Source organism: Mauremys reevesii, linkage group 23, assembly GCF_016161935.1.
Source record: "Mauremys reevesii isolate NIE-2019 linkage group 23, ASM1616193v1, whole genome shotgun sequence".
In the NCBI taxonomy this organism is placed as follows: Eukaryota; Metazoa; Chordata; order Testudines; family Geoemydidae; genus Mauremys; species Mauremys reevesii.
This window is the reverse complement of record NC_052645.1, coordinates 4,342,368-4,355,264: the sequence shown is the minus strand read 5'-3', so window position 1 is coordinate 4,355,264 and position 12,897 is coordinate 4,342,368. Positions and strand designations below refer to the sequence as shown.

Below are 12,897 nucleotides of genomic sequence, written 5' to 3'. Positions count from 1 at the left end.
CCACATGGAACGTTATCAGGAAGATCCAAAGGGAACGTTTCTGGGAGTTGTGCACTCCAAGAAAAAGCCAATTCTTGTGAGACTCAAGAGAGGCCAAAGGAAAACTTCAGTAGCCACTCAGACCTTATAACATGCGACAGAATCAATTTGGAAGAGACACGCTACATGTGCCATGAGTGCGGGGAAAGCTTCAATGAGAGCTCAGCCCTTATCACACATCAGAGAATCCATGCAGGGGAGACGCCCCACACATGCACTGAGTGTGGGAAAAGGTTCAATAGGCGCTCAAAGCTTATCAGACATCAGAAAATCCACACTGGCGAGACGCCCCACACATGCGCTGAGTGCGGGAAAAGCTTCAATGACCGCCCACACCTTATCAGACATCGTAGAACCCACACAGGGGAGACGCCCCACACATGCGTCGAGTGTGGGAAAAGCTTTGATCGGCGCTCAAACCTTATCAGACATTGTAGAATCCACACAGGTGAGATGCCCCACACGTGCTCTGAGTGTGGGAAAAGCTTCAATAGAAGCTCAAACCTTATCACACACCAGAGAATCCACACAGGTGAGATGCCCCACACGTGCTCTGAGTGTGGGAAAAGCTTCAATAGAAGCTCAAACCTTATCACACATCGCAGAATCCACACGGGAGAGACGCGCTACTTATGCTCTGAGTGTGGGAAAAGCTTCAGTGACATCTCTGTCCTGATCACCCATCAGAGAATCCACAATGGAGAGACGCCCTACACATGCTCTGAGTGCGGGAAAAGCTTCAGCTGGAGCTCATACCTGATCAGACATCAGAGAATCCACACAGGGGAGAAGCCCTACACGTGCTCTGAGTGTGGGAAAAGCTTCAGCCAGCGCTCTACCCTTAACGCACATCAGAGAATCCACACACGAGCGACGCGCTACCCATGCCCTGAGTGCGGGAAAAGCTTCAGTCGGAGCTCAGACCTTAGCAGACATCAGAGAATCCACACAAGAGAAACGCCCTACACATCAGGCCTGCACAACTCATAAAGTGGCGAGGGCCATATTGCTCCAAAGAAAACAGCTGAGGGCTGAAACCGCCCGGCTCCACAGAAACACCCCACCCAGTGTCACTCAGCCCACAGAAACACTCCCCCCTAGCACTGCCCAGCCCCACGGAAACAAACCCTCCTTCCCTAGCACCGACCTGCTGAAACAGCTGTGGGCCGAAAGGGAAGGTTGGGGGCGGGGAGTGATATTTTATTAAGAATTTTTCAATTAAAGCAAACAATTTTTAAAATTATTTTAATTTTTTTATGAATTATGTAAAAATGAAAAACACCTGTTTCATTGAAAGAAAACATTTGTACTTTTCATAATTCCCTTGCAAATTTAATGAGAGATAGTACATCTCTTTTCGGCAACAAGCTTGTCGTATTCGGGGGTCATATTTGAAGTGGATATTTTCATAATGTTTTCCAAATGGTCATCAGTCAGAGAAGAACGTTGCTTGTTTTTATTCATGTTCATGATGGAAAATGTTCACGTATGAAAGTGCTTCCAAAAATGCTGAATGTTTTCAGTGCAACTTCGATAAGATTCTTGTATTTTTCATTGTCCAGACTTTTGTAGAAGTCCTGCAGGCTGCTTTCTCTGTGCTTATTTCGGTAAACTGCCGAACATGGAAATTCAGTAACCTCCAACTGCAAATCTAGTGGCACTTCCTCTGGATCCACAGAAAAGGGATCTTCAATCAGCTTCAACTGGACGTCTTCTTTAGACAAAGTAAGTCTTCTGTCAGATTATTCAATCAAAAGATTAATGTGCTTTGCATATTTTTCTCCTAATTCGGCAGGTTTGTGCTGAGGGATATGCTGTGCACAAGTAACACATTTAACCTTTTGACAGCTGACTTCTGAAAAGTTTGTTTCATTTTGAAAGCTATCACTGCTGTGTACATTTGAAATAGAAGTTGATTTTTTCCCTGAAGGTGAATGTTGAGATCATTCAGGTGGCTGTAATATCACAAAAGAAAAAGAGATCTTGATTCCAGGACTCATTTTCAAGCTCTGGGAATTTTACTGGCCCATTTTCTAGGAATTTTGCTACCTCCTCTTTCAAAGCAATGAAACGGCGGAGCACTTTTCCTCGACTCAACCACCTCACTTCCGTATGGTAGATCAAGTCGCTGCACTCGGCGTCTACCCCTTCAAGAAAGGCTCTAAATGTCCTATGTTTTTACTCCTCTAGAACGGATGTAGTTTAACATGGAAACTACCACTGACATGACATGCTCAGATTTTAAGACTTTGCTACACAAAACCTGCTGATGTAAATGCAGTGATGTTTGGTTATTTGTCTCCCAATAAATTCTTCAAGAATAACAACTGCACCAACATTTTTTCCACACATAGCTGGAGCACCCTCAGTACAAATGGCCACCAAGCTTGTGAAATCTAATCCCGACTTATCATTCATGGACTTTATCACTTCACTGGAGATTTCTTTTCCGGTTGTGCGACCCGTCATGGAGCACATGCCAACAAGTTCTTCAGTAATTTCAAAGTTATTATCAATACCTCTAATAAAAATAAGAAGTTGGGCGGTGTCTTTTAAATTGGTGCTTTCATCCATAGCTAGGGAGTAAAAGCAGAATTCACTGACTCTCTGCTTTAACTGATTACTTAGATTGGTAGAAATATCAGCTATTCTTCTCTGTACAGTCATGCGTGATAGACTGACATTCTCAAATATTCCCCTCTTTTCTGGACATAACTCAGATACAGCAAGCAAGATACACTTTTTTAAAAACTCACCTGTGAAGCATTTCCCAGCAGCAGCAATTTCCTTAGCCCTGGTCTACACTATGGGGGGGGGGGTGTCAAACTAAGGTACGCGACTTCAGCTACGCGAATAGCGTAGCTGAAGTCGAACTACCTTAGTTCGAACTACTCACCCGTCCAGACGCCACGGGGTCAAAGTCCGCAGCTCCCCCGTTCGCGGCGGTGGAGTTCCGGAGTCGACGGGAGCGCATCCGGAGTTCGAACTATCGCGTCTAGATTAGACGCGATAGTTCGAACTCCGAGAAGTCGAACGCCACCCGTCGACCCGGCGGGTAAGTATGGACCTACCCTTAGCAATTTGAAAGCTTACTTTAGTAACTGTATCATTCTCAGTATGTACGTATTTATTCGTCCATTCAGTGTTGAAAACGCTGTGCTCTGATTCTCTTTTTCTTTTCACTCATGGTAGCCATTACGAAACTCAAGTTTTTGTTGAATAAATTCACGCACAAGGGAAACACTCACAGTCACACACAAAGAGAAGAGATCTCTCACGGTGCATGGCCCGCTAGCAAGGCACTGATGGTATGTGGAAGCCTGTAGAGGGGGAAAGAAACAGCGCGCACAGGGTGACCAGACCACAGAGGTAAAATAGGACCCACCTCCTCCCCGCTTGGCCCCACCATCACACCCCTCTTCAACCCCTAGCCCCCCGCTGGCTTGCTGCAGCCCTCCTAGTCAGTCCCCCACCCACCACTCGCCTCTTTTCACCTCCTTCCTCCCCTGCCAGAAACCCCCATGCCCACCCCTAGAATCCCTGCTGCTTCACTGCTCGCCTCTTTGCCCACTCGCCCGCCTCTGACTCGCCGCTCACCCCGACTCGCCCCCCCCGAAGTATAAAGCCTCATTCAAAGACCCAGGGATCACTATATTACTGCATACCGCAGTCAATCAATGCAGTTGTAGATAAATCTCTGCATTATGCATTTTTTTATAACTTGTATATCACTTTATATTGAACCTTGGTAGTATGTTATAGCGGGCCCCTAAGGTAGTATAAATAAGGTAAAAAAAATGTCTTTTTGCTAGAAGTAGACTAAGATCTTCCCCCCACTTGGTAATCAATTGCCCCGTTGAATGAATGAGGTATGACTGAGGAAGGTGTGGAAGGCAGCACCTCCAGACAGCTGCAACCCTTGGAGAGGGGCTGGGAGCCAGACCAAGGATTCATATTACAAATAAGGCACAAATAGTCAACAGTGAGGAGGATTCACCACAGGAACAAGCTACCAAGGAAATTGGTGGATTTACCATTTCCTGATGTCATTTAATGAAGACTAGATGCCTTTCTGGAATGTTTGCCCCAAAAGTAGCTCTTGTGTCATACAGGAGACCTGTGATATGCAGGGGGTCAGATTAGATGCTCTAATGGTCTCTTCTGGCCATAAAGTCGACTAATTTCTGAAAAACTGAGTGTAGCATTGAGAGCAGCGTCTGATGTGTTCCTGTCTAACCGGCCTGCTTCCTAGAACAAACGCTCCTTGAGTGGGGTGATCAACAGGGAGTAGCTCAAACCTCCAAAGTGCCTGGCCAGGGGCAGGACATTAGCACAGCAAGGGAGAGGTGTGGCAGTGACATCACAAAGTCCTTTTGCAGGACCTCAGACTATTGGTCAAAGGTGGTGGGGAGGTGGTGACCTCACAGAAAGATGCTGACAGGCAGGAGAGGGGCGAGGGGCCAGGGAAACCTCAGAGACCCCTGTGGCTTTGCTTCAGCCAGTCTCCTTCTCCAGGTCTCTCTTTGAGGACTGAGAGCCAGGAGGAACCTCTTTCGAGTTTTCTCCTTCCCTTTTCCTGATTTTAGTAGAAAACAGCCGTCCCTGTTTAGAAGGTAAGAGCCTCCTCGAGGTTTGAAACCTGTTCAGTCTGATCCATCTGGTGACAGTTGAATTCTAGGCATGGAAAACACGAGCTTAAGGAGGCAGAATTTCATTCTGCTACCTGGGATTTTGTCCCTCAGAATCACTGGGGACATTAGGGTTTGTCTTTTTTGTTTCATCTTTTCCTCCATCCCTCTCTCCCTCCCTCCTTTCTCTTTGTCTCTTGCTTCTTTTGTCCTTTCTCCTGTTCCCCTCCCAACACCAGGAGCGAGGTGTGTGTGTGTGTGTTGCAGGGGAGTGCTCTGCAGCTCCCACTGTGGGAGGTCCACCCAAAAATGTGGGGCGGAAATAGTGCTCGGGCAGTGATCCCCACCAGTGACCTGAACCATCCTTTGGGCTCTTGGGTGAGAACCCTCAGCCTCCCGTCCTCAGTCTCTACCCTGATTGGCTGAGCAGGGGGTTATTGACAGGGAGGAGACTCATGTCCTTGTTGTTCTCTTTGAAGACCAAGTAAATAAGTCAGAACCAGTTCTATGTTCGATGAATTTTGCTGCTTCGCTGCATTAATGGTCTCTGAGCAGTTCATGATTCTCTCTAACATTGCAGTTCTCCTCAAATACTTGCTGAATAATTACTGTGCACTGTTGTTGGTCTGGAGCTCATCTGAGAGCACTTTATTCAGGTCATTCAATGGATGAAATTCAAGATCTGATGGTTAGTTTGAAAATCAGGGTTCTTGGGTCCTATTCCCAGCTCTGCCACTGGCTGGCTGTGTGACCTAAGACAAGTCAATTCTCCTTTCTCAGCCTTAGCTTCTCCCTCTTTCAAGTAGGGATAATAATGATCCGCTCCTACCTACCTTACGGTATGTGGAGGCAGGGCTGGCTCTAGGTTTTTTACCTCCCCAAGCAAAAAATTTTTGTCTGCCCTCCCATCGCCCTGCTGCCCGAGCCCTGGGTTCTCCCCTCCCCACCCCTGCACCCCCTGCCTCCCCAGCCCTGGGCTCTACCTCCTGACCCTCACCCCCCTGCCATGGGCTCTACCTCGTGACCCTCACCCCCCCTGCCACCTCAGCCCTAGGCTCTCCCCCACACACACCCTGTGCTGCCCCAGCTCTTGACTCTCCCCTTCCCCCCTACCAGTGCTCCCCCACCCACACACCTCCTGCTGCCCCAGCCCTGGGCTCCTCCCCCCACCTGCACCCTCCTTCTACCCCAGCTCTGGGTCACTGGTAACTTGCTCCCAGTTTAATAGAATAGAAAAAAGAGAGGATTCAATGTGTAACAGGGAGTTTGGTAAATCTTGGTTATTTTATTTTTGCAACAGGCTCCTGTCCACCTCCAGTAGAATTTTCAGTCCCAATGGCAACTTACTTACCAAATGTAATACAGACTAGTCCATTCCTCCCAAGTGGATGTGGTTCTTGTTCTTCTGCACATTGTAACCCATGGAGGCCAAGGACCTGCAAATGTGTCTTCATGTGCCTTTGTTTCATTGATGAAAACATAAGCTAGACACTTAGAGGATTGGAACTGCTTTCATCAGAGGGACATGTTTGCTAGGTTTTTATGTATTTGCACAGGAAAATGTTGAGTGTTTCCATTTATTTCAGGCATCCCTAGTCAGTGGAGCTCCTGAACATAATGGAAATGGATATGCAATTTTTTTTGTTGAAAGACCGGGTTTTTAAGGGAGTACTTGGATTTGAACCAAGGACCACTTGATCTGTAGTCAAACACTCTACCACTGAGCTATACCCCCTGATAATTACATTTGCAAGTCAGTGATCTTAAGGATCTTGAAAACTGAGAGTGGAGTTTGTTTCTTCCACACCAGTGTTGCTGTCTGTGCATCCCGGAGCTATGGGGTGAGTGGGGAAGGCCCACAACTAGCTTGTCATTATCAACAAAGGAGCAGCCGACATCAGGACCAATGAGACGTGTTGGTGGCCCATTAAGAAGAATCCACTCTCCCAGAGACTTCTTGGCAAGGGCACGGTACACAATGGGGGCTACCTACCCGCCACGTCCCATCAAGGGTCTTTCTAGTCCCACGTCAGTGTTACCCAATTTCTAATCAGTCTTTGGCCCAGATTCCCTCCCTGAGCGGCACCAGCACATGCCTGGGCCCCCTGCTAGTGTTAAATCTGCCTTGAGCTGGGACCCAGCTTGGCAAAGAGTCTGCAGCCCCCTCTGTGCTGGAGGAGTAAGAGCAGCCCTAGCACTGGGCATGGCAGACCTGAGGGAATGAACTCAATGTGCCCGTGAGGCCCTGATCCAGAACCTCTGCCAGGCAGCTCGTGCTGCTCGGGCGTCTCTAGTCTCCAGCGAGGATTCAAAGCTTCTCTGCTCCAGGGGAACCCCTGCGGGGGAGGCAGGGCTCCTGCAGGATAAATCTTCCTGCCGGCAGAGCCCCGGTCCCCTCCTCATGGGCACAGGGCGTTGAACACGGCACCCACCACATGCACACACCCCTTTGTGGGGAGAATCAGCTCTGGGATATTGGGGTCAACCCCCCCCCCTCCTCCCTGCAAACCTTCTCCTGGCTCCAGTGAGGGAAAGGGGGCGTGAGGGGCTAGTGCGGTAACAGCAGCAGCGTGGCCGTGGGGCTCGGCCGGTGGCTGGGGCCAGTCGCCTGAGCATGAACCCAGCCGACCCCAGGAGATGGACCCGGGTCACCAGCCCAACCCACCACGCGGCTGCTGCCGCTGCCCCGTTACTGCGCGAGCTCCCACAGACCACGCTGGGGAGAGCCCCCAGCTGCAGGGGAGATGCCCCTGAGTGCCTGGCAGGGACCAGCTCCTGGCTGACCTGCCCTGCTGGGGGTCAGGGGGCTGGGTGACAGGGGGGCGTTGGCTCTGGGGTGGGACTGTCACTTCCCCCCCCTGCTAAGCCAACAGGATCACAGCAAACGAAACCAGCTCGGCCGGCAGGGGAAGAGTTCAGTCCAGGGCCTGGTGTATTCTGGGAGCAGGGGCGGTGCAGAGAAAGGGCAGATACGGGGCAGCTCTGAACACTCCACGCAGAACTGCCTGTCCTGTCCCGCAGCCCCTGTTACAGGGGGCTTTTAGCCATAGTTTTAATCAGGCCAATAAATTGAAACAAACCCCTGTTAAATCATTGCTCAGCCCGAGTCCTTCACCCACATTCCTTAGGGCATTGGGTGTTTCATTTCCTGCCTCCATTTCACACAGAGACACAATTTCCTTTGCACAGATCCGTGAACAGCAAAACCTCCCTGTGTCTCTGGTCTGAGCCAGGGTATTCGATTCCAGTGAACCCTTCTCTCCTGCAATGCAATGGTCAGACAGAAGGGACATGGCACCTGCATCCCTGGCAAGGGCTCTTTCTTTCTGCTGCTGTTGTTAGTCCATGAAACATCAAGGGTGGAATGCAATGCTGAGTTCATGAACCAACCCTCTGAAATAGTTCAGTGCCCCAGAGAAATCCTGCTGCCTGCTATTGGAACGATGTGCTGGAGATTTGAATGGGAAAGGGACTGTCTGAATTGTCAGAGTGGGGAATGAACAACAATCTACAGCAATGTCATTAACACAAACACACTCCCATCCTGCTCCAGCCAGAAGGGAAATGGGCAGGAATGCTCTCTGTTCGCCCAAGGACACACTTACACTGATGTGCAGCCGTGAGTGTGCTGGGGAAGCTGGTCTGGGCAAACAATTTGAAGTGACAATTCAGTGAGAACAGAATCATCATGTAGGGAAATGGGTATATGTCAAGTAGTTGTGGCCGAGTGGTTAAGGCGATGGACTAGAAATCCATTGGGGTCTCCCTGCGCAGGTTCAAATCCTGCCAACTACGCAAGCACTGCACTGTTGTTATTATTACCCTAGTCTTAGTACCTGAGCATCCACAGTGCAAACTGGAGCCAGATCTACTTTCACTCTGTCTACACTTAAAATGCTGCTGTGGCACTGCTATAGCACTTTGGAGTAGACAGTGACTGGAGGGGTTTTCCCATCCCTGTAATAGCTGCATTGACAGAACAATTCTTCCTTTTAGTTAGCACTATCTAATCCGGGCTTAGGTCACCTTAACTCTATGGGTTTGGGGGGAGGGGGGATTCGCACCCTGAGAGACGTCGCTCTGACAGTGAAGTGCCCAGCGTACACCAGCCCTTAGATCCCTCTTGGTATTTCAATGCAGGCACTGACCTGTGAGAGGAAAACATCAGCTCACAAACACAGGGACTGAATTCCCCACATTTAATCTCTCTGCACTTTCCAAAAAGTCACGAATCATAGAATCATAGAATTCAAGATCAGAAGGGACCATTATGATCATCTAGTCTGACCTCCTGCAAGATGCAGGCCACATAAGCTGATCCACCCACTCCTTAGCAAGTGAACCCTGCCCCATGCTTCGGAGGAAGGCGAAAAACCTCCAGGGCCATAGCCAATCTTCCCTGGAGGAAAATTCCTTCCCGACCCCAAATATGGCGGTCAGCTGAACCCCGAGCATGCGGGCAAGACTCTCCAGCCAAACCCTCTGGAAAAGGTTATATCATACCAGGCACATAATTGACCTATTGACTAAGCCCGTTATCCTATCATACCATCCCCTCCATAAACTTATCTAGCTTAATCTTAAAGTCATGGAGGTCCTTCGCCCCCACTGTTTCCCTCGGTAGACTGTTCCAGTATTGCACTCCCCTGATGGTTAGAAACCTTCATCTAATTTCAAGCCTGAATTTCCTGACTGACAGTTTATATCCGTTCGTCCTCGTGTCCACATTAGCACTGAGCTGAAATAATTCTTCTCCTTCCCTGGTATTTATCCCTCTGATATATTTAAAGAGTGTAATCATATCTCCTCTCATCCTTCTTTTGGTTAAGGAAAACAAACCGAGCTCCTCAAGTCTCCTTTCATACGAAAGGCCTTCCATTCCTCGGATCATTCTAGTGGCCCTTCTTTGTACCTGTTCTAGTTTGAATTCATCCTTCTTAAACATGGGAGACCAAAACTGCACACAATACTCCAAATGAGGTCTCACCAGCGCCTTATATAACGGGACTAGCACCTCCTTATCCCTACTAGAAATACCTCGCCTAATGCAACCCAAGACCGCATTAGCTTTTTAACGGCCACATCACATTGCCTACTCATAGTCATCTTGCGATCAACCAGGACTCCTAGGTCCTTCTCCTCCTCCGTTACTTCCAACTGGTGCGTCCCCAGCTTATAACTAAAGTTCTTGTTAGACATCCCTAAATGCATAACCTTACACTTCTCACTATTGAATTTCATCCTGTTACTAATACTCCAGTTTACAAGGTCATCTAAATCTCCCTGGAGAATATCCCGATCCTCTTCCGAATTGACAATACCCCCCAACTTGGTGTCATCCGCAAACTTTATCAGCCCACTCCTACTCTTGGTTCCCAGGTCAGCAATAAATAGATTGAATAAAATCGGACCCAAAACCGAGCCTTGAGGAACTCCACTGGTAACCCCCCTCCAACCGGACAGTTCCCCCTTCAATACTACCCTCTGCAGTCTCCCCTTTAACCAGCTCCTTATCCACCTCTGGATTTTCACTTCGATCCCCATCTTTTCCAATTTAACCAGTAATTCTTCATGCGGTACCGTATCAAACGCCTTACTGAAATCCAGATATATGAGATCCACCGCATTTCCCTTGTCTAAAAAATCTGTTACTCTCTCAAAGAAGGAGATCAAGTTGGTTTGGCACGATCTACCTTTCGTAAATCCATGCTGTAATCTATCCCAGTTGCCATCGGCCTCATGCTCCGCAACCACTCTCTCTTTTAAGATTTTTCCATGACTTTGCATACTACAGATGTTAGACTAACAGGCCTATAATTCCCCGGGTCACTTTTTTTCCCCTTCTTGAATATAGGAACTACATTAGCTAATCTCCAGTCAGTCGGTACAATCCCTGAATTTAGGGATTTATTAAAGATTATTGCTAACGGGCTAGCAATATCCCTCGCCAATTCCCTTAATATTCTAGGATGAAGATTATCCGGGCCCCCCGATTTACTTCCGTTAAGCTGTTCCAGTTTGGCTTCTACCTCAGCTACCGTAATGTCTACCCCCATATCTTCATTCCCATCGGTCCCTCTATCACTATTCCTTAGCCCTTCATTAGCCTCATTAAAGACCGAGGCAAAGTATTCGTTCAGATATTGTGCCATTCCAAGATTATCCCTAATCTCCACTCCATTTAAAGTTTTAAGCGGTCCCACTTCTTCTTTCTTGGTTTTCTTCCTATTTATATGGCTAAAAAACCGTTTGCTATTGGTTTTAATCCCCTTCGCTAGATCCATCTCCACTCGTCGCTTTGCCTTTCTCACAGCTTCCCTGCATCCTCTGACCTCAATAAGGTAGGTTTCCTTGCTGATCCCTCCCATTTTCCACTCCTGGTACGCTTTCTGCTTTTTCTTAATGACCCCTCTAAGACGCTTGCTCATCCAGCTCGGTCTAAAACTGCTACCTACGAGCCGTTTCCCCCTTCTCGGGATACATGCCTCTGACAACTCCTGCAACTTCAACTTGAAGTAACCCCAGGCGTCAGCTGCCCTTAGATCCCTAAATATGTTAGCCCAGTCCACTTCCCTAACTAGTCGCCTTAATTTAGTAAAATTAGCCCTTTTGAAATCATACACCCTAGTCTCAGATGCACTATTGATTATCCTCCCATTTATTTGGAAACGAATTAGCTCATGATCACTCGAGCCAAGGTTGTCCCCTACAACAATGTCCTCAACAAGGTCCTCGTTACTCACCAAAATCAAACCTAAAATGGCATCCCCCCTCGTCGGTTCAGCAACCACTTGATGAAGGAATTCATTAGCTATCACGTCTAGGAAAAGCTGAGCCCTATTATTATTACTAGCATTTGTTTCCCAATCTATATCCGGGAAGTTAAAGTCCCCCATGATCAAGCAGTTCCTATTAGTGTTTACCTCCTTAAAAACATTAAAGAGCTCTCTATCCATCTCTAAGCTAGATCCTGGCGGTCTATAGCACACCCCAATCACTATCCTGGATGAGGCTCTGGTAGTTTTCTTCCCCAATGTGACCATTGCCCAAACAGACTCTGTATTGTCCATTGCAGCGCTAGTTATCTCATTACATTTTACCTCATTATTGATATACAGTGCTACTCCCCCACCTTTACCTTTGCATCGGTCTTTCCTAAACAGCACATACCCTTCCATACCTGTACTCCAGTCATGGCTACCGTTCCACCATGTTTCTGTTATTCCTACGATATCCGGTTTCAATTCCCGGACCAGGAGCTCCAGTTCCTCCATTTTGTTACCTAAGCTTCTCGCATTGGTGAACAAACATCCTAATTTTTCCTGTTGGGCTCCTCTCACCCTTTTCACCCAACTCGGTAGGGACACAGTACTTCCAGTATGACTTGTAGATCTAAAATCTGTCCCCCCCCTCTTCCTTACACGTAACCGCCCCCCTCTGGCTATATCTGTTGTTATCTTGTTGTCCTCACTCCCAATGTGAAAATTTGGCGTGGAGAGCACTAGGACCTCTCCCGACCGTCTCCCCCCAGTGTCTAGTTTAAAGCTCTTTTAATCAGATGAGCCAGCCTCCCTCCTAGAAGTCTACTTCCTTCCCTACTTAGGTGGAGCCCATCCCTTGAGAACAGTTGTCTGTTCCCAAAAGCCTCCCAGTGCCCATACATCCCAAAGCCCTCCTTGTAACACCACTCCCTCAGCCAACTATTAATCATCACGATCCTCTCACCCCTTTGGCGCCCTTCCCTAGGGACAGGTAGAATCCCACTGAAGATCACCTGAGCCTCAATTTCCTTGAGCGTCTTACCCAACCTGGCATAGTCTCCCTTGATCCTCTCTAGCGAGAATCTAGCCGTGTCATTCGTTCCCACATGAAGGATGATCAAAGGGTTCTTACCCGCTCCTCTTAGGATCCTTTTCAACCTCAGGTCCACATCCCGTATTTTAGCACCCGGTAGACAGCACACCCTTCTGTTCTCCGGATCGGCCCTGGTCACAGGCCTGTCCAACCTTCGCAGTATGGAATCCCCAATCACGTAGACCTGCCTTCGCCTGGGGACAGCACGGTCCTCTAACCTATCCCCCGTTCCCCCTGGTTGCAAGCTCCTTCCATTCCTATCATCCCTTGTGGTTCCCCTTAAGCCATCCTGTATCTTCCCTGGGCCCAAACTTGGTGCTACTTCCATCGACTCCTCCCCTTTATCTATGGGACTGGCCGCTCGCCTCTTTTTCTT

At 48.4% G+C, this 12,897-nt stretch overlaps 2 non-coding genes across 2 annotated transcripts; one reads left to right on the top strand and one right to left on the bottom strand.

Moving 5' to 3' along the window:
- Positions 1-6,330: 6,330 nt before the first annotated feature.
- On the bottom strand, positions 6,331-6,402 carry TRNAC-ACA. Its single transcript has one exon. It is a non-coding gene; the product is annotated as a tRNA-Cys (tRNA).
- A 1,978-nt stretch (positions 6,403-8,380) lies between these two features.
- On the top strand, positions 8,381-8,462 carry TRNAS-AGA. The gene has a single exon. It is a non-coding gene; the product is annotated as a tRNA-Ser (tRNA).
- Positions 8,463-12,897: the final 4,435 nt, after the last annotated feature.